The sequence below is a fragment of the Neofelis nebulosa genome, chromosome 8 (genome assembly GCF_028018385.1).
Source record: "Neofelis nebulosa isolate mNeoNeb1 chromosome 8, mNeoNeb1.pri, whole genome shotgun sequence".
Classification (NCBI taxonomy): Eukaryota; Metazoa; Chordata; class Mammalia; order Carnivora; family Felidae; genus Neofelis; species Neofelis nebulosa.
Window position 1 is genome coordinate 83,304,828 of NC_080789.1, and position 22,048 is coordinate 83,326,875.

Here is a 22,048-nt window from a genome sequence, read left to right on the forward strand (position 1 = left end):
TTTTTTAACATTTTTTATTTATTTTTGGGACAGAGAGAGACAGAGCATGAATGGGGGAGGGGCAGAGAGAGAGGGAGACACAGAATCGGAAGCAGGCTCCAGGCTCCGAGCCATCAGCCCAGAGCCTGACGCGGGGCTCGAACTCACGGACCGCGAGATCGTGACCTGGCTGAAGTCGGACGCTTAACCGACTGCGCCACCCAGGCGCCCCCTAAATTTTTTAAACCACCACTCTAAATTTTGCCACTGCGAACCTCAGTTTAAGAGTTACCTTCTCCAACAGACCTATCCTGATTCCTGTCTCCTTCCTCCAACAATTAAAAGCCGGCCACAGTCTTCCTGTGTCCTGACTCTACCTGCGACACACTATCACAGAAATGAAAACACTCCATGTGTCATTGAGCCATCTACCCTACTATTCTTGTAAAAATTCCTCTAGGGTAGGAAGTGTCTCTGTGTCCCCATCACCCCACAAAGCACCCAAACTCTCCTCTATGGCAAAGCTTCAGCATGGAATGGTAGTTACAATCAATAGTGGTGTAGCCACTTTTGGGTTAGAATCCTAGCTCTGCCTCACTCTTCCTACCCATGTAAGTTTGGGTAAATTATTCTGTGCCTGAGTTTTTGTGTAGGTAAAATGGGGGATAAAAATGTGTATAGACTCTATAAGACTCAATACTGCTGGTTATTTCTGCTGGTTATTGAGACTTTTCCCCTTTGCATTCAGGGAAGGTACTGCTCTCACCTTTTCTCTCTGGCTTCTCCTCTTGCCTAGGCCAGCTGTTGCAGCTTCTCACTATTTAACTCTTACTCTACACCTGCTTCTAGGACAAGCTTATCTATTAATTGGTCTTCAACTACTACCACATGTGGGAAAGCAGAGTGTATAATTCAATAGGCTTTTATCTTTGGGGGATACAGACCATATAGAGATTAAATTTAAATTTAGAAAAAATATTTGCATGTCACATCCTCACATTTATTCCATACATAATATATTCCAACCTATCCCAAAAACCATCTATATTAAGTTTAGCTACCAAACTGCACCTATTGCATGCTTGAGTATGTAAATATATGCATAGCATTCACCAGACTATAGCTTGTTTTAAGTGTATGTATGTATGGGTGGGTGTCAAAACCCTAGCCTTACCTCAGTAATACAAATCTTTAAATTTTTAGTTCTCATTTCTTCCCAGAAAACTACACCTGAGATTCACTTAGTCTTTGGGCTGTATAAAGATGATACATATATACACACAAATAGTCACTAAACAGATACCATGCACACATGACTATTCATGCTGCATTGATGTGGGCAAAAATAACATCACCACAAACTCACTCTCCACATTTTGTTAAGACTTCTATAAGCAAATTAATGTGTCTGCTAACTTCTTTATTAAACAGAATACACAAATAATAGTGTAACTTGCCTAGACATCTCAAAAGTCTAGATGTGTTTCAGTATCTGCAATTTACTTTTTGAGCCATTTTAGCATACAGGCTGTGATTTGTGACACTTTTTAGGTTAGGCAATAACTTTGATAGTAGTAGGAATGCACTGTCCAGAGTGGAATCAGAAAGCCCATACTTTAGCAGTGGTTATAAGAGACAAATGCTTTGGGGACACTGCTCATTACCTACCGGATGGATTTTCTTCAGTGTATTCAGCAGCTTGCTAATTATAATCAGCCTGATGAATATTAGAAATAGAATCATATTGATGAAATTAAAGGATTCAAGTATGTATGCCTTGTTACAATGTTTCAGAGATACTTCCACCCTGCAGTAAACAAAGAATCTGGTGAAGCCTGGAACCCCTCATGACAAGTAAAAGACCAAGTATCTCTCCTCTGCCACGCTGCTGTCTGCTTTAAGTAAATGTTCCTTGCAAGGTGTGTCAGAACACCTAAAAACACAAAGATTTGAGCCTTCATCAAGCTTATACACCAGGCTGTATTAACAATTTTTTGCTATTTGCCAGTAAATGTTTATCTAAAAATTATCTGTATGTGTAGTTTAATCAAAATTTGCTTTCATTATAACCCAATAGTAATGTTATAAGAGACCAAGAATTTCTCACTTGCTTCAAGCTTCTTTGCCAGATACCATTATCTACCTAATCCCCCAAATAAGACACCTAGGAAGGTGGGCAGGACCAAATTGACTGTGGAAGAATGGTGTAAATATCTGTTATATTAGACAATGTAGTCTATGACTTCACTTTGCATGGACAATGTGAATGATGCCCAGCGTACCATTCTTACAGGTTTTCTGGAACAATCAAATAATTTAAAAGATGTGAAAATGATCAGAAAACTACAAGACACCATAATCATGTCCAATATTTTGAAGTTAAAGAATGCTGGTCTTGTCCTGCCTCCTGAATGTTTGTTTAATCTATGTGCTTGTTTTCAAGGCCCTCATTCTGTTGCTCCTGAACCCCTCCCCACCAAACACAGGTACGTACACAGGTTTCAGTCAAAGGTCTAAAACATTTTGGACTGGAAATAAGCAACATTTATTATTTAACAATTAATATCATTAACATAATCACATATAGTACACACATAATTAATATAGAATTAAATAATAATAAATTTAGAAAGTAGGAAACATAGAGGTTTGTGACTGCCACTGTAAATGCTTTTATTAGACAGGTGAGGTTAGCCAGTCTGACTTCCAGATACATAAGGATATTATATTTAGGCCAGTCCCAGTCATTTAGGAGCTTAAAAATAACTTGATTTGACCTTAGAATTGAACAAAATGTTCCAGATCAGCTCGCTCTATCAGAAGCTCAGAAGCCTCTGCATATTCAATGACAATCTATTGTGTTTTTTTTTTAATAGAATGTTAGAAGAGTTCCATCTTTATTTCCAAGATAGGTCTGAAACTTACTGCCATTACTGTAATGCCATCAAATTACATTCACTCAGTGCTGATAAGCAAGTCCTTACTTTTGTTTGTGTTCTGTGCCTTTGTTGTTGGACTTGGGAAAAGCCTCCATCTCCCACACTCCCTCAGATGGAAGGCCGAAGACAGAGGAGTTTATACCTGATCCTACTACTAACAACAGGAAACCTAGGAGGTCTCATGACCTCGTCCCATATCCTAACACTATGTGACCTTCCATTGCTATTCTTCAGAGACTGCTCTTCTGAATATGATACAACCTCCCAATCTCTCCAGTGTCAACACCACCACATCTCTATAGGAATTCTATAGGTTTAGTGTTTGATGTCAGTGGTCCTTAATTATAAAAATAGTATTTTTGCCAATACTACAGCTGCTTACAACCTAGGTAATCTCAATTATGATTTTTAAAAGGCCAACTTTGTTGCTTTTGGCACAAAGAATTCTAAAGGAAGATCCTCAAATTTTTTTTTTTTTACAAATATTTTAAGTTGTGCACTTAACTTGGTAAGTCCTATTGCTTTAAAATGACTCACAAAATTAATATACTTTGTTAGCTTGCTGAATATTTGAAGGATGAAAACAATTTTCCTGCTAACTATATGAAATTAAGAATAAAAACTCCAATGATTTAGGCATATTATTTCCAGAAAAAAAATCAAAATGATTTGTTGAATGAAAAAGGTTTACTAAGAAGTTAGGCTGTTCCTATAAAAAAGAATAAATAAGATGATTATAGGCAAACTCCCATATAAGCCAGTTAGTTTCTCTCTGTGTAATGATTGCAGATGTAACTCATAACCTCAGCCATTTCAAAACATCACACCCAACAGGTATAAATCCATGCAAGCACCTCGCTGATGCCATAACAACATGGCTGACGTGCATTCCTTGGTAGTCTGAATCACTCATGGAAGGCCATGGTATAATGACTCAATGGAAGGAACCCTGGACCAAACAGGGTCATAAAGTCACTGTTTCTAATTTCATCTTCAAGTCTCACCACTGAATGGTCTTGGGCTATTCATTTAGGCTTTCTGAGCTGATTTCTCTAACTATGAGCTGTCTGATCTATTTCCAAAAACTGTTAAGTATCAGATTATACAATGGACACAAAAATAGTTGAAAAACTGAACAGTGTGCTGCAAAAATCTAAGGCAAGGAGAACCAACACCAAAGGATTAGCTGCTGACTATGAAAACATCCTGATTCTAGACCAAAATCACAATTTCCTTGGTAATCTGTACAAAACGGAAGAGTCTCTGTCAGATGGTGTCAGGACTAGGCAAATTACACTGGGCTTGTTCTGAACATAGCAAATGGAAGGGAGAACTAGAGACAGTGGCAGCCTGAGTTGGAGAGGAAGATCAGTAGAAGACTTGTTCTTAAAATCTTACCGCCTGGGAATAAAGTTCAAATTCCTCAGTGCAGTATGTAAGACCTCCAACACCTGGCCCCAGCCACAAAGTCCCATTGCCCTCTACTCCCAGCAGTACACTCCAGACTGAGTGACTCTAGACACGGTGCTACCTCCCAACCATACTCTGCACATCTATATTCTGGGCTAGTCTCCACCATGGTCCTCAGGCTGGGGTGGCCTCTTTCCAGTTCCCCAATCACCTTGCCCCACATTTACACCACTGTCCCCCAGTCATATTTCTTTTGGTCTTTTCAGTCCTTGATTACACTGTCGTCATCTTCTTCTTTTGAGAGAGAGAGAGAGAGAGAGAGAGAGAGAGAGAGAGAGAGAGAGAGAAAGGAAGGAAGGAAGGAAGGAAGGAAGGAAGGAAGGAAGGAAGGAAGGAAGGAAGGAAGGAAGGAAGGAAGGAAGGAAGGAATGGAGGGAGGGAATCTCAAGCAGGCTCCACACCCAGCCTGAAGCCCAATGCGGGGCCAATCCCAAGACCCTGAGATCATGAGCCAAGCGGAAATCAAGAGTCTGGTCACTTAACTGACTGAGCTACTCAGGCACCCTGATTACATGGTCTTCTAAATACATTCCTCAGCTTCCCATAGTTCTAAGTAACAAGCCCATCCTCTTTTCTTTTGCTATTATCTTTAATCCTCTTTCTTTTGCTATTATCTTTATTTCCATAATAGGACTTTTGAAAATTAAAGTTTTGCTTCACTAACTAGACTGTAAGCTTCTTGAAAGGCAGGGGCCATTTCTCATCCTTGTAATACCATCCACCACAAGTATAATTCCTTCAACATAACGTGTGCTTCATAAATGTTTGTGGAGTATTCACGAGGTGATCTAAATACACTGTACTAAAAGACACTGAGCAGTACTCTAAGGCCCAGTTAATTCTAAAGCAATCTCTAAATTTCTTCCTAATGTAAAATCTAAAGAAGTAAAAATCTTAATTCAGAACAGAAATAGAAAAACTGTTTCTCATAACCAATCATGCTATCAACAGAAACTTAAACTAACTTTAGGACAATGTGCTATCCTTCCCCAACCCCTGGGTTGCAAGAGGAGTCGGGGAGTGGGGATCCCTACCTCAGTTTCCTGCCATTCCCCGACTCCACTGTACACATCTAACTTTAAGAAATATCAAAACTACTGTACTTTTCCAACAGACCATGTTCTCCCTTATGTACTGTTCCCAGGGGGGGTGTCTATCATTTCCTCAGTATGGAGTGTCCTCCTAGAAAATGCCTTTCTTCCTCAAGTCTTCATTCAAGAGTGAATTTTCCTCTTAAACCTTCCCTGATTTCTTTAGGCAGACTCAGAAACACCTTTCCAGAAACACGCACTTCCAATCCCACCTTAAGAACCCACATCTCCATTTTATCTGTTATCACATTCCAAAAATTATTTCTTTAAATACCTGGCCCAGATACAAACTATCTGGAAGATAAGACTGGTTCTCTTTGTTTTTGCATATCTAGCTGGTAGGCACTCAATAGATACTATGTGAATGGATTAAAACTGAGCAAAGGAACCAACATCATTTATCTACAAATAGCTAACCTTCCAGGTATTGGGCTCAGAAACTAGTGCTCACCTATCGCTATATTTGGAGGCATCAGAAAAAACTCAGAGTGCATTCCCAGAAGTTTTCACTGTACCTGAGTATTACTCTCATAGAAACAATGCTATCCATGAATACAGTTCCAGGCTGACACATCAAGCCCTACTTTATTTGAAGGATCTAAAATAGTTAAAACTAGTTGATTTTAGGACTCTCAGAACTAGAAAACATGTTAGTAAAAAATACCTGCCTGCCTGTTCTGTGGATCTTTGTGGGCTAGACTAAAATCTTAGCCCTCCCTTTTAGTGCAAATACGCTTGGAAAAAGACAATCTAAGTTCCAAATCACTGTGGACTTCTATAATACACATTTTAAATCAGAGGTTCCCTTTAAACAGTGTTCTCTTTGTAGATTAGACATCGTACTTCTCATGTGTCAGTGGCTTTCTTTCTTCCTCCTTCCTTTTTCTTTGTTTTTTCCTCCTCCACTTTTATAATAAAGAAGATTCACCTTAATGGTAGCCCAGATAAATCATAATCTTCTGGAGGAAAAACTTACACACTATATTCACATTTATGCTCCAACCTCAGCTGGGCCCTCAACACTGCTGCATTCTTCCTGCATTCCCCCTTGGGTCCCCTAGTTCCTTGAGTACTTAAGGGCTGCCTGCCCCAAAGCTTCTTTGCTTTGTGCAAACTAATATGTCAAAGCCATGTGCTTTTGCTTACAAAGAACCCTCAGCCCTCACTTCATAGAGAAAATGGGAACTGGACATGAGTTCCCTCCTTGCACATCCACCCTCTCTAACTCCAATTTTTAAATGAAGGACCTCACCACCTAGCAGACTCATAGACTCATGATCTCCAGCTAACCCTTATGCCTAGTTTATAAGGAAGATGTCATCATACCTAGTTGACCAATGGATGAGAAAACTGAGGAACAAAGAATTAAAGAGTGTGTCCACAGTCTGATGACTACTAAATGACAAAACAGAATCTGGTTGTCTTGATACTGAGTTCATATTGCACTGCACATCTGTTTCTAAATAGCCACAACTTATTTTCTCAATTCTCCTTCATACGTTCCATGGTCTAGCTGAATTGGGTAACTGAATCTACGCAGGCACGAATAAACTTGACTTTGCATCTTTGAAAAAACAAATGTAATCTTTTTCTGATTATAAATACATGCTCATTATAGCAAATTTTGGAAAACACAAAAGAGCATGATTAAAAGTCATCCATAATAAGTAATAAACATAAACAACCTAAAAAACTATACATAATATGGGTGAATCACATATGCTGAGTGTGAGAAATTAAGACACAAAAGAGTACATGTTGTATTATTACATTTCTGGAAGGAACAAAAACAGTCAAAACTCTGGAATGTCACTGAAAGTTAAGAGCACAGGGGGCTTGTGGGAATGCTGATAATGTTCCATTTCTTAATCTAGGCATTTGTTGCATGGATAGGTTCAGTGTGTAAAAAACTCACTGAAGTGTATATTTATGATATGTATTGTATATGTGTAATACACACACATAGATACACACACATATAATGTACTTGAAGTCAGATGCAGTGTATATATTTTGGTTTATTTTCTTCCTGGTGCTTTTCTTCCTCCTAGATGCCTGGTTTAAAAAAAAAAAGTTGCCTATATATGTTTATATTCTGATATTTCCCCCTACAATAAAGCATATGCTTTACCCAAATTACTAGAAATTCTTTAAAAATATTTTTAATGGCTATCTAACAGTATATCTGGAAGCTGTGCCACCATTTACTTAACCAGTACCCTGCAATCAAACATTTAGATGTTTCCAATTATTATAAAATTGCCATAGCAAATACATTTATTTACCTTTAAGTCATTTAGCCACTCTCTCCTCATACTCTGCTTAATATATTTAAAATATATATAACATACTCTGCCATATGTAATTATTTATATATTTACTGCATCCTCATTGCTCAATAAGCTTCCACAGACTACATCACCTCTCCTCATATCATCTACAAAATCTTACTGTTGACCATGGTAGTTGCTACTTGTTGAAGTGTTTTCAAAAGCCAAGTAAAATATCCATTCCTACCAACCAAATTTCAGTATCACCTCAGTCATCCATGTAACATGAATGTTTTAGTCGTCTATATTTTAAACTCTTTGTTTAGTCTACACAACTATATACTTAGAGGAAGTCTAGTACGGTTCCTCTTGAGGGTATAAATACTAGCTAGCAAATGAATTCATTCAACAACTAACAGTTCCATGCTCTACGAATCCAAGGAGAATCAGACAAGTTCCTGCCATTAAAGAGATTGTAGTTGATGGATAATTAAATATGGATCTCACTTTCAAGGAGACCCACAATCTAGCAGGTGACACGAAACACATCCTGACCTCCCTACTCCTGAGCTTTCGTATCACAATTGCCAAGATGGGGACATATACTGGCTCCAAAGCCAAACTCTGAAAACTCTGCCTTGGGTGGGCACCTTCCTGTTCATTAGTCTGTGGATGAAAATGTTTGCTATATTTAAAATATGTTTTAAAGTATTTTAAAAAAAACATTATTAACCCTATCATTATCTCACGATGAAAAGCTACAGTACATGTCTAATGTACTAATAAAAAAGACACAAAATTATGGCAGAAACAAAAGGATAACTAATAAAAATAGCTGAGAGTGGTAAAAAATATTTTTCTTTTTTTTTCCTTTTGTATATGGAACCCTGAAGGATAAAGGATAAGTGGGGCTGAGGGTGAAACAGGCTAACCTATACCTATTAACCTAGCAGTAATAATCAGCCAGAACAGAGAAGACAGATCTTCAGAAGTTTTTCCATTTTGAATATACAACAGGATGATCAGTGTTAAAAATGGAAACTTGGCCCAAAGTTAGTTCAGGAGGCCAGGAAATTGTTCTAGAACAGAAAGGCTGAGTACAGCCAAAACTGAACCCACTGAGGCTCCTATAATTCAAGAGGTAAGGAGTGAAGTTGGACTCCAAGGGCTACTAAGGGGCTCCCCCGGGCTCCAAACAGACCATAAAGGACCCATCTGCCTCAAGAGATTTTTAATGTAGACAAAGCTGCTCCACTTCAGAAAAAGATGCCCCACTGAACATCCAGCAGCAAGGGCATAACTGGTTACAAAGCTTCAAAGAACCAACTTACACTCCTTGAACTGCACTGGGGGACTGCAAGCTTAGTCTTCTTAGTCACTTTGAACCTGTGAACAAATGAGCATAAGAAGAGCCTCTTAGAAGCTCATCTGTTTGAAATAGAGAGCTTCTGAAATTACAGCACAAAGAAAGAAGAGAAATATGCATGCATATGATATATAAGGAAGGCAAGATGGACTTCTAAGTGAGCGAGCACTTCCTTCAGGAAGAGAGGATAGCCAAGCTTGGTTTTAAAGCTATAAAGTATGGGTAAGAAAGAGACTGAACTATTTTTTCATGTGGCCAAATAGCATATTTAGATGTTGTAGCATCAATGCATACAACAGCTTATTAATTTGGTCCTACTAGAGGCCAGCACAGAAAGACAGGTGAGGGAGGAGAGCTGGTGGGCAGCCAAGCAAGCAGGGAGGCAGGACAGCCTCCTGAACAGCCCAAGACAGGGAACTAGCGCCAGATTTCAGAGATCCTGTATGCAACCCTGCAGGCACTGACAGAGCTGAGTTTTTAGCAAGTCAGTGACACAGTGAGATTTCTGTATCCAAGCAGTCATCTGCTGATATGTGGAAGATGGGTCTCAGGTGGGAAGACCAGCAAAGTGGCAGCAATCTAAATCAGAGATGCTAAATTAGAGTAGTGTATGAAGGGGAAATGGAAAAAAAAAAATTCCTCAGCTGTCCAGGAGGTAAAAGCAGAACTAGATGAATTAGTCAAGATGAAGTGGCACAAAAAAGGCAAGATTAAGAATAAGGTGGATGATGGTGCCACAAACCCTTGTGGGAAATACAGGAAGAAGTTAGAAGACATGTTGATCCTGAGGAAGTGTTGCATGGTTCAGTAGAGAAGGGTCTAGAAGTCAAAGCACAGAACAGATTTGAAAGTCCACCACCATACAGGCCAGAATAAAAACCATGAAGGTGGGTAAGACCACCCATAACAGAAATTCTTACATTCTGAGGATATGAACCCTTTTGAGAACTTGATTAAAATTCTTACCACTACCCCATTCACTAAAATGTATATAAACAAACATTTTGGAAAAAATACTTGGTAGCTAATAGGCCCCCTGCTACCCACACAGGACCACAGGTTAGGAAATCCTAGCCCAGGGGACAGGTAGGAGAGGTGGGAAGAAGGTCTAAAGCAGCATTTCTCTACAAGGTAGCTACTGGCAAATTGCAGAAGACATATCTTCATCATGCATGATATTGAGCACTCACTGAACACAAGAAATATCCACAACTTCGTCTCTGTGACAGCCAAAAAGGGCCCCCACATATTTCCAAACACTACTACCCTTTCTGAGAACCCTTGGTCAAAAGGGAGAGAAGGAAGGAGCAAAGAAGACTGAGCCAGAAAGATCAGAGATGGGAGGAAAAGGAGATCTATTCCTGAGCCAATAAGTCATCCTTATTTCCAAAATACACCCACAATGTGACCCTTTTCCCCACCTTCACAACTAGCACCTCAACTAAGCCATTCCTTGCATGAATTATTGCAATCATCTCCTAATTGGTTTTCTTTTTTCCTTTTCCTTTTCCTTCCTTCCTATTGAGCCACCATGCTGTATATTACATTTCCAGGACTTATGTATCTTATAAGCACAAGTTTGTACCTTTTGAACCCCTTCAACCATTTCAACCACCCCCACTCCCCGCCTTTGGCAACCACCAATCTTTTCTCTGTATCTATGAGTCAGGTGTTTTTTTTTTTTTCTTTAGATTATGCATATAAGTGAGATCATCCAGTATTTGTCTTTCTCTGTTTATTTCACTTAGCATAATGCTTTCAAGGTCTGTCCTTTCAAGGTTTGCCATGTTGTCACAAATGGCAAAACTCCTTTTTTTCTGGCTGAATCATATTCCATATGCTACATTTTCTTTATCCATCCATTGACTGATAAACACTTAGGTTGTTTCCATGTTTAGGCTTTCTGCTTCTATTCTAAATTCCTCTTGACAAGACCTGGAAGCACAGGGAGCCTTTTCTATTTTACTGATTTTATTTAACAAGCATTTTTATAATACTATCTGCCATGCTTTGTTCTTTATAAATATTAACTCATTTCATCCTCATAACAACACTGTGAGATAGAGATCATTCATATTCCCATTTTACCAATGGGGCACAGAGAAGCTACAGAACTACTACAAGGTCACAGAGCCAGTTAAGTTTAGGCCTGGGATTTTAACTTAAGTAGCCAGCTCCACAGTTCATCCTCTCACCTACTACTCCATGCTACTCTCCAATTCATTCATTCCTCTCTTCAAGATCCTCAACTGTCTTCTCACTCAAGAGTAAAACCCAAGATCCTTGTCACAGCCAATAAGGGGCCTGGTATATAGGCCCCACTGCCTCATCTCCTGCTATTGTCCCATGCCCTGGCCCCACTCCCAGCCTCACTGATCTGGAGACAACTGTATGTACCTGCTTCAGTGCCTAGGCACTCAATGTTTCTTCTGTGTGGAGTGCTCTTCCTCCAGACAGCTGCAGAGTTACTTCCTTCGTTTCATTAAGTTTTCTACTGAAATGTGTTCTCATGAGTGAGGACTTCCTGCCTATCCAATATCATGTAACACCTCCACTCCCAACCCCAGCATTTTCAATTTCTCCAACTTGTTATATTTTTTTCCTCTGATGCATTTATCATCATATAAAGAATGTAAAATTACTCATTATCTAACTTCCTCCAGTGGAGGGCACTTTCTATGAGAGCAGTGTTGTGTGTTTTGTTGTCATTTTTGAATAAATAAATGAACAAAGAAAGAGCACTGACAAGGAAGCCGAGGAGAAGTCTGGAGACACAGGAAGATAGCTCAACAGTGCAAACACGCTACAAAAAGCTTCTGTTATATTAGAAGTAAGAAGTTCCCATTGATTTTGGCAATTAAGAAATTGGTGCTGTGGCAAAATGTTTCTAAGAAATGGTACCTGGCTGAGGAGTGAGTAGTAGAAGCATTAAGCACAGACACCTCCTCAAAGAAGTTGGCTGAGAAAGGAGACAGAAGGAGTAGACAGGAGGTGTAGCAATGTCAAGAGAGATTTGAGCATATTCTTTCCAGGCTAAGGATAAGAAGAGAAGGAAAGATGAGACTGAAATCCAATAGGGAGAAAGGATTACTAATGGAGAATAGCCTAGAGGGCAGCCAACTCCAGACTGCGAGGGGTGAGGAGGATGTCACCCGTGTTAACTAGCAAACACTCTTCTCCCACCTTTCTATCATCTACACTGACAGTGTTCTCTCCTCAGACCACTTGCCTAGACAGACTGTGGAGCACCTGTCTTCTCCAAAGAGCACTGAGGCCTGTTCAGACTCCCAGTTGAGAGAGAATGAGTATCCACAGCTTACTGGAGTTGGGTAAGGGAGAAAGGCACTAACTCTTCACTGAGACATTTCATTTACATTCATTTCCATATATGGACAGATACAAACATCACTTTTATTCCAAAACACCCCTGAGTGATGAAATAGTAGCCCCATTTAAAGGAAACTTGAGAAGGGGTGAGCTTTATAACTTCTCCAAGGTTACCCAGTCCCAGCCAGGTTTTTAACTGAAGTGAGCAGTCTTTCCAATATATACCATATGTCATGACTCAACAACATAATAGGAGAAGAGACAGACCATCAAAACTAGGAAAATTAAAATGGAAGGTGTGATCTAGGTTGAGAGATTTTCAAAGAGAGAAAAGAAATAATTTTCATTAACAGTAAAGTTAATTAAAATTTACAGGGGTAAGTTGTGCATGTCCCACCACCAGACTTTATTATAATACATAGCCAATAACAAAAAGAGAAATAAAGGGAGAAGAAATGTTTGCGTAGGAAAGGTTTACATAAAGGCTACAGTAAGAAAACTAGAAATTTTACTAAACATGACAAAAACACATTCATTGTCCAGAATAGGATTTAGTTGCTTTTCCTTTAGTTTGTTTTATCCAGGTATGAATGTCAACTGATATAATAAAAAGAGATATAAAGGGCAACTCATTTCCTACAAAAATGCAAACAACTCAGTAAAGAAATAATAGTCTTTTTAACAAATAGTGGTGAAACAATTAGATTGCCATATGCAGAAAATCAACTCTACCCAAAACTTACTCAATTAAAAAAAAAAATGTAACTCAATAGACTAAACACCTTAATACCTTGCCAAAGATAGAGATACGGCAAATAAGCATATAAAAAGATGCCCCACATAATGTCTTCAGCGAAATATAAATTAAAACAATGTAATATTAGAATGGCTGAAATACAAAACACTGACAACACCAAATGCTGTTAAGGATGTGGAAGGGCAGGAACTCTCATTCACTGAGGGTGGGAATGCAAAATGGTACACCACTTGGGAAACGTGGCAATTTCTTATAAAACCAAACATACTCTTACCACATGACCCTAAAGTTGTGTTCCTTTGTATTTATCCAAAGGAGTTGAAAACTATGCCCATACAGAAACCTGCACATGGACGCTTCTTGCAGCTTTATTTATAATTGCCAAAAGTTGGACACAGATGTGTCTGTCAGTAGGTGAATGGATAAACAGACTGTGGTACATCCAGATAATGAAATATTATTCAGGGCTAAAACGAGCTTTCAAACTATGAAAAGACATGGAGAAAACATAAATGCGTATTAGTAAATGAAAGGACCTATCTGAAAAGGCTACATACCATATGATTCCAACTATATGACATTCAGGAAAAGGGATAACTATGGAGACAGTAAAAAGATCATAGTGGTTTCCAGGGATTAGGAGAGGGAGAAATGAATAGGCAGAGTACAGAGGACTTTTAGAGCAGTGCAACTACTCTGTGGGATGCTATAATGATGAATATGTGTCATTATAAATTTGCCTAAACACACAGTACTTAGAACACTTAGAGTGAGGGAACCCTAACATAAACCATGGACTTTGGGTTTTAATGATGTGTCAATCAATGTAGGTTCAACTACAATAAATGCACCATTCTGGTGGGGAATACTGTAATGGAGGAGGCTATGCATGTGGGGGGACAGGGAGTATATGGGAAATCTCTGTACCTTCTCCTCAGTTTTGTTGTGAACCTAAAATTGCTCTAAAAAATAAAGTCTATTTTAAAAATATAACTTCAAATAGGTGATATACTTCAATGTAAAACCTAAAACTATAAAAATTCTAGAAGAAAATCAGAAAACTTTTAGAAGACAATCTATGTGAACTTAGCTTAGGCAAAGGTTCTTAAAAAGCACACCAAAAGCACAATATATAAGAGAACAAAATCATAAGCTGGACTTCATCAAAATTGAAAACCTTTTCTCTTCAAAAGTCACTGTGAAAATGAAAGTGTAAGCCACAAACTGGGAGAAAATCTTTGCAAAACATATATTGGATGAAGGATTTTTCAAAATATATAATGAACTCTCAAAATTCAACAATTAAAAAAACAATCAACCCAATAAAAACGTGGGCAAAACACTTGAACAAACACTTCATCAAAGAAGATATAAACATAGCAAAAAATACATTAAAAGGTGCTAAACACCACTAGTCATTAGGGAAATGGCAAATTAAAATAAAAATGAAATACTGCTGATAACTAAAATTAAAAAAGACTAATCATGCTAATTGTTGGGAAGGAAGTGAAGGAACTAGCATGCTTATACACTACTGGTAGGAAAATAAAATGGTATAATCACTCTGGAAAACAGTTTGGCAGTTTCTGAAAAAGCTAAACATGTATGTCTACCATCACCCTGCCATTCTACTCCTATGTACTTACCCAAGATTAATGAAAACGTATGTCCACACAAAGATTATATGCAAATATTCACAGCAGCTTCCTTTGTAATAGCCCAAAATTAGAAACAGCCCAAATGTCCATCAATAGGTACATACATAATTTGTTGTATATACATATAATGGAACACTATTCATCAATGCTGCATACATCAACATGAATGCATCTCCAAATAAATAATTATTCTGAGTGAAAGAAGTCAGACCAAAAAAGAATATATTATATGTTTCATTAATTTATATTCTGGAAAATGCAAACTACTCTGCAGAGACAGAGCAAAGCTGTGCTCTGTCGGGGAGGGGATGATGGATAGGGAAGGGACTGCAAATGGGAATGGGAAATTGGGGAATGGGAAATTCAAGATAGTGAATATATATATTCACTATCTTGACTATGGTCATGATTTCATATTTATATATGTAGGTCAAAGCTTATCAAACTGTATGCTTAAATGTGTGCAGTTCATTGCATGTTACTAAGCTGTTCACCTCAGCTTAGCTCACTAAAGAGGTTTAAAAAAAAAAAGAGAGATGGGCACCTTGGTGACTCAGTCTGTTGAGCTTCTGACTTTGGCTCAGGACATGATCTCATGGCTCATGAGTTTAAGCCCCACATCAGGCTCTGTGCATCAGCTCAGCCTAGAGCCTGCTTCAGATTCTGGGTCTCCCTCTCTCTCTGCCCTTTCCCTGCTCACTCTGTCTTTCTCTCTCTCAAATATAAACATTAAAAAAATTTAACATAAAAAATAAAAATTAAAAAAGAGATATAAAAGAAGGAAGTCATTATATACAAAAAGAAAATAAGGAAAATGTAGCACAAATAAACTAGTTTACTTTCCTGACATCTAATGGCATCAAGTATTAGAACTTGCTTCAGAAACACCCAAATTTTACCTTAAACACTACAAATTATTCCCAACCTACCTTTCAATACTATTTCTGCAGTAGGATTTCAGAAATTATAAATCTATTCAAATATTTTAAGCAAAAATTAGAGTGATATCTTACTTTTCTGTCCAATACCTATCCATTAAGAGCACTCTAATTTTTCCACTGTATGTGCTTCTTTCTGAAAAATAATTTAATTTTAGGTGATTTTACAATAATAAATTTACTACAATTAAGGATAAACATGATTAACCAGAAGCCAATGACCATTAACAATTGACAAGATATATCACACACATGAATAAAAGCTGGTAGAAAAGTATTACAACTCTCCTCTTGTTACAACCTGTACTCATACCTGATTGCTTATCAAAACAAAGAGTTAAAACATATGCTAAGAAAACATTTTTCTTAATGCATAGAACTTGACAGCATTGGAGTTAATTGTAATGAGCTTTGTGATATATTTGAATGTGACAAAAAAAAAAAAAAAAACCATTGCCAAAAATAAGTCTTCTAAATCCAATAGCAAGGCTGTGAAATAAATAGGTAATAGATATTGTTGGTGCTATAAAGCTTCAGGCAACTCATTCAAGGTCACCCAAAGTAACCAGTAAGCATGTACGTACGTATGTATATATATACATACATATGCATATGCGTGTGTATATGTTAATATATATATTAATATATATATATGGGTAAAAATAACTAGGACTCTCAACCATAACTTTTTTCTCCTCCGTAGTAGTAGTTACTCATGGTTCAAATATCCTGGAGCACAGAGACCTACCTCAAAGACAAATCAAAGGGCATGCCCCTTTCTGGCCCCACATCCAGTATTTTTATACAAGTAAATTCAGGTCTAAATAAATAAAAAGGTAAGGTAATGGGCTGAGCTAGAGAGGGCTTCACTATCTTGCCATGCCTTCCTAACTAGAAAAATAAAGGGTAGGGAAATGGAGGAACAACAAAAACAATTTCTTTGAGTGAAGCAAATGTATGGAAAGGTTATGGTTCCTTTTTATGATTTTGACTGGATGAACCACTCACTGTTCTTTTGCGAGAGCACTTAGCCTCAAGCTTGGCATATAATAGGGACTTAAAAATGCTGCTGTAATCTCCCTTACTTTCCCAATCCAAGGGCATCCAGCTTCTTGCAGACAAAAACTGAGTCTAGACCACTTATGAGGTATAACATTTAGGAGACACCCAGAGGTTAAATGCAAACAAATAAATCATGAAAGAACTAGAATCAACTCCTAAATTCTCTGTATACTTTATGACCTAAAGTATAAGCTACAAAACGAAAGAGGAATTAGATTTATACTCTAAGAGTGCAAGGGAAAATTCTAAAAAGAAACTCAAGTCCTAAGAAATAAGTCAAAAGAAATGTGGGTTATTACTTAAGAATTAGAGTAGAAACATTAATACTAAGGACATAAGCACTTTAGAACTATAGTGCATCAAACTAATAATTTGTAGAGAGCAACCACATGACAAAATACTCAAAGCTTTAAGCCTTCCTTGGCCTTGGAAAGTCATGAGACTTTTTTGGCTAAAAGAAGGAATGCTTTAGTGAGAGAAGGAAAAAGAATTTACAGACCTCTAGGTGGCTCCAATTTTTAAATAACTACTCTGCTACCTTAACTAAATGTTCAAATGATATGTAGTTATTTATGCAAGTCACATCAACAGCTGGAAAGTACTAAACATCCTTAGAACTAGAACTCTCATCTTTCTACTAGTTTTCTCTACCTTCCTTTGAAGTCTGACACTGAGCGATCAATAGCTGCTAACATATTATCCTATGACATGTGTAAAATAATATGAACTACTAAGATTTTTTTCTTTCAGTAATCCTGTCTGATGAAAAAAAACCATAATTACTTTAATGATGTACTTAGAAAAAGGATTATCTACAACAGAAAATCACAAGGGTAACACTAATTAAAAGGTGTCTCAATTTATTACTATGAATTTTCCACATAGCCCAAATGCATTAATTTTGCCTCGTATCTGCAAAGGCTGTTTCATATTACACATTTAACACCAGCAATGAAGGAACACAGGAGAGCACCAGTCTGGCTTTTCTGTTATGAAAAGCAGAATGAACAGTGACATAGGAGGCAACCAAGACACAAATATAAAACTGATATTATCTTATTAATTATAACAAGAATCCTTTATTGAGCACCTACTAACTGTACCAGGCACTGAGTATAGACTGGTGAATAAACTGGGTATTACTTAGACCTTGAGGCTAAGAAAGAAACATTAAGTAAATAATATATAAGTTATGATAAACACAAAGAAGGCAAGATGATTGTGCTATGAGGGAGAAAATAAAGAATTTCTAAATGACATGATGCTAAGGATAGGGTCTTCTCAGAGAAGACATTTATAGAGAGGATATTTGAATCCATATCCAAGGATGACAAATTACTCAAGGAGATGGTCCTAAAATAGAAAGACCAATAGCATGAGCAAGAGCCCTGATGTGAGCCTGCTGGAGAACTGAACAATGTGGCTAGCAAGAGATGAAGATTGGGGGTGGGCAGTGGTCAAACCATGCAGGACTTTATAGGTATGTTGAAGATCTCATATTATATCTGGAGAAATAAATGTGTTTTCTTAGAGCTTTGAAGACTTTAAATAGCAAGTGACATTTTTTTTTTCTTTTTAGGCTACTGGTAGGAAAAGAGACTGGAAGGGATACAGAGTACATGCAGAAGGCAATGGGGAAAGATAATGGTGGCCTCAAGTGGAATGGAAACATAGTGGAGACTGAAAATCAGACAGGTTTGAAAGAGATTTTTCCAGAAAAGTAAATAAAGACTTTGTGACAAACTGGTTGGGGGTGGGGAGGGGAGGTGAGAACAGAAGTGAGAATGAATATTAAACTCCAGCCTTCTGGCCTGAGCCACTTGTTGGATGGAGGGGATGAAAAACACAGGAGAAACAGACTGAAAGGTTGGGTAATCAAGAGCTCAGTTCTTGAGAAGTGTCAGATACTGTCATGTATTGACTGAGATGTACCAGACACTATGTTAGCTATTCCACTTGTCACAGCATCCCTTTTAGGAACAGTATTCCCATTTTACACAAAGCAAACTGTAGATCATGCTGTAGATCATGAGGTTGAAGTAGCATGGCCAAGCTAAATCAGTTCAAAGTGACAAAGTCACTTGCTACCCAAGTCTGGTTGGCTGGCTGTGGGGTAAGCATTCTTTTCACTATACACAGTTCTTGGAAACTATGTCCATACTTCCCATTTTGAAATCTACATGGGGTTGGAGCAAGCTAGCACCCAAGGTGAGTAAACAGGTGATATGTTATTTTTTAAATCCAAGTTCTCAGGGGTGCCTGGGTGGCTCAGTTGGTTAAGCGTCCGACTTCAGCTCAGGTCATGATCTCACAGTCTGTGAGTTTGAGCCCCGCGTTGGGCTCTGTGCTGACAGCTCAGAGCCTGGAGCCTGCTTCGGATTCTGTGTTTCCCTCTCTCTTTCCCCCTCCCCTGCTCATGCTCTGTCTCTCTCTGTCTCAAAAATAAATAAGAACATTAAAAAAAATTAAAAAAAATAAATCCAAGTTCTCAGATTTATGATGCACAATGTTTTCCTATCCCCTCTCCACTTCTCCCTGCAGAGTTTTGCAATGTTTTGAACACCAGCAAGATACCTAGGACCTTAATGGTTTACAATAAAGGAGCAAAGCCACTATGCCAGAAATCAATGATAATGAAAAGAGCAACAACACCCAGCAGTGAACAATATTTTTACTCACAAACCATACATGAATCAATATAAGATAGATCAACTGAGTAAGAAATTCTGAAAAACTATTTCTCAAAATGGCTAAACCATTCAAGTAAAAAATTAATGCAAGCCACCCAGTACAGAAGGCTACAAAAGGAAGTATTGAGATTCCCATTAAACAATCAAAAACTTAAAAGGATACAATGTTAGGCAAAAAGAAATGATACCATAACTGTAGAATTTAAAATCTGCAATTCCCAAATTTCTCAACCAAATGCCAAATTCAGTAAATGTGCATGCTAAAACCTGAACATTCTTCTTTTTAACTGCTTTTCTCTGCAGCACATTGACACTTTAGCAAACTGAAATGCCTTTCCTATCTGCACAGTCTCATGATTCTCTCCCTCTCTGGGCTGATGTCCCCCTCAGCTATTGAAGCCAGAAATTAGGCTTGATTAATGAACCTAGAAAGAACTCAATGCATTACTAACAATTGTGTCTATTACTGAAAGTACCAGCTTGAGGCTCTTAAAAGGAGAGAAAATGAGGGAGAGATTTTTGAAAGGTCTTATCGCCTACATTACAAATTCTATTTTGTTGAGTCTGATCCTTCAACAGAATAATCAAATTACATTCAGTCTTCTTAAAGCTGGGTATGGTCACATGTAATTTTCATGGTTTTGGGAGATTCCCCATGGAGATAAATAAAAAGTAGCATTAATATGCCCACTAAAAGATAAACACACAAACCACCACCACCACCCCCCAATGATAGTACTACAGTGTCCTTCTGCCAGATTCTTGTGTCCACCTGCACCTCTCCCTGCAGAGATCTAGCTGGCATTCACTACTGCCTCACCCAGGCAAAGGACGGGATGCTGAAAATACATTAAGAAAAGCTTCCCGTTTTCTAGTCCTTCAAAACAGGATGGCCAACTGCTGACAACCCAAAGATGAAAGAAAAAAAAAAGAAAGAAAGACGGCGGGGAGAGGGGGGGAGGACTACCTGAGGCCTTCTATCAGAATGAGGGGTTAATCCAATCGGCAGAAAAGCTGAGCTCTATACCTTTTTAAAGGCCCTTTCTAGTGACACAACAGATCTAACGAAGAATTGCTGAGCCATATCATACTGGAAAATTTGTAAATGTTCCTCCTCGCTGTTACCAGGCTGGAAGAATTCTTTTTAATGCAATGCTGTGATGCACTGACACAGCTAACCTGATGGGTTTCACAGCTATGAAATGTGCCCTGCATCTATTTCCCTTCTAAGTCCCTAAAGACCAGGGGCAATGCTGACCCGTAATTACATTCAACGCTTGCTCTGCTCAAGATGCCATTTGATGCTGAAAAAGTAGTGGTTTAGCAACACCAGGCGGCTCTAGGATGCTAAAATAACAACGCCAACACTCAATTACGAACCCAGGTACTCGCTTGTAAGCTCTAGTGCCGCACAAGGAGCCACATTCAAAGCTCACGTCCCTTCAGGTTTGAAGCTTATGATGCTTTCTGCTATGAACCCTCGCAAAGTTTCTAGTCTGCAAAACGGAATTACTTTTAAAGTCCCCTCGTCTGGACTCGCCTCTCCAGACGGGTTGGCGACAAGGGGAAATAGGGACGGAGGACGGTTAAGCGTTCAAACAAAATTTTAAAACCTAAAAACCAATCCTGTTTTCAGAGGAAAAAGTAAGCGTTCACCAAACCGCCACCCGGCAAGCGAACATCCGATTTCCATTTGGAGAGAAAAATGTTAAAGAAGCCATACATACATTTCCCTGCCCAACAAAAGTGGCCTCTAAACTCCCCTGCCAAGGACACTGGGAGGAAACAGAGAAGCAGGACACAAGCTTGTACTCCTCAGAGGCGCGTGTGCGTGGCGGGCAGAACGCGCAAAAGGCGAACACAACAGGGAAAAGGTGAACCGGAGGAACTGGGAGCCAGTGGCCGCAGGGTAGAACCGGCGAAGAAACCCAAGGTGCAGACGGAGGGGTGAGGGGGCGGGGAAGGGAGAGCCCGAGGCTCCAGGAGGAGAAGGGAGGGATCCTAGACGTTGCCCAGAAATCGCAGCAGCGGAGTAAAGTTAATACTTACTCAGTTTCGCAACTGCGCCGCCCCCGCAGGCCGCCCGCCCAGGCCGGCCGGGGCGCTGAGGACGCGACGGCGTCCGAAGCTCGGCGGCCGCCCAGCTCCTGTCCCGGCCGCGCCGCCCGGCGCGCCTCCCTCCGCCGCACCCGGCGGGCCGCACGCCCCGCACCGGCTGGAGGCCCCGGCTCCCGGCGCGTCCTCTCGGCGCACCTCCCGGCCAGCGCTAGGTGAGTGTGGACGCCCCTGGCTGAGCTGCCGCGGTGTGGGAGCGCGCGGGCAGCGGCTGTGCCGCCCGCAGGAGCCGCCCCCAGCGCCGCCGCCGCTGCCGCGGGCGGTCTAGCGAGGCTCGGCGAGGAGCGGGGCGGCGAGCGTTGTGCCGGACGGTGGAGTTGGCGGCCGGCTCGCTCCCGCGGCCGGTGCCTCTGGCCTGGGGGCCGGGCTGGGGGCCGGGCCGGGCT

The 22,048-nt window shown here is 39.4% G+C and overlaps 2 protein-coding genes across 2 annotated transcripts in view; one reads left to right on the forward strand and one right to left on the reverse strand.

Annotated features, from left to right (window-relative positions):
* Positions 1-21,697, reverse strand: part of RASSF8 (Ras association domain family member 8) — a 118,362-nt gene extending 96,665 nt beyond the window's left edge. The window contains exon 1 of the mRNA XM_058743321.1: positions 21,597-21,697. The gene's annotated coding sequence lies outside the window, so the exon portion shown is untranslated. The remainder of the gene's footprint in view (positions 1-21,596) is intronic.
* The window catches only part of LMNTD1 (lamin tail domain containing 1), a 485,471-nt gene continuing 485,114 nt past the window's right edge, over positions 21,692-22,048 (forward strand). The window contains exon 1 of the mRNA XM_058743304.1: positions 21,692-21,817. The gene's annotated coding sequence lies outside the window, so the exon portion shown is untranslated. The remainder of the gene's footprint in view (positions 21,818-22,048) is intronic.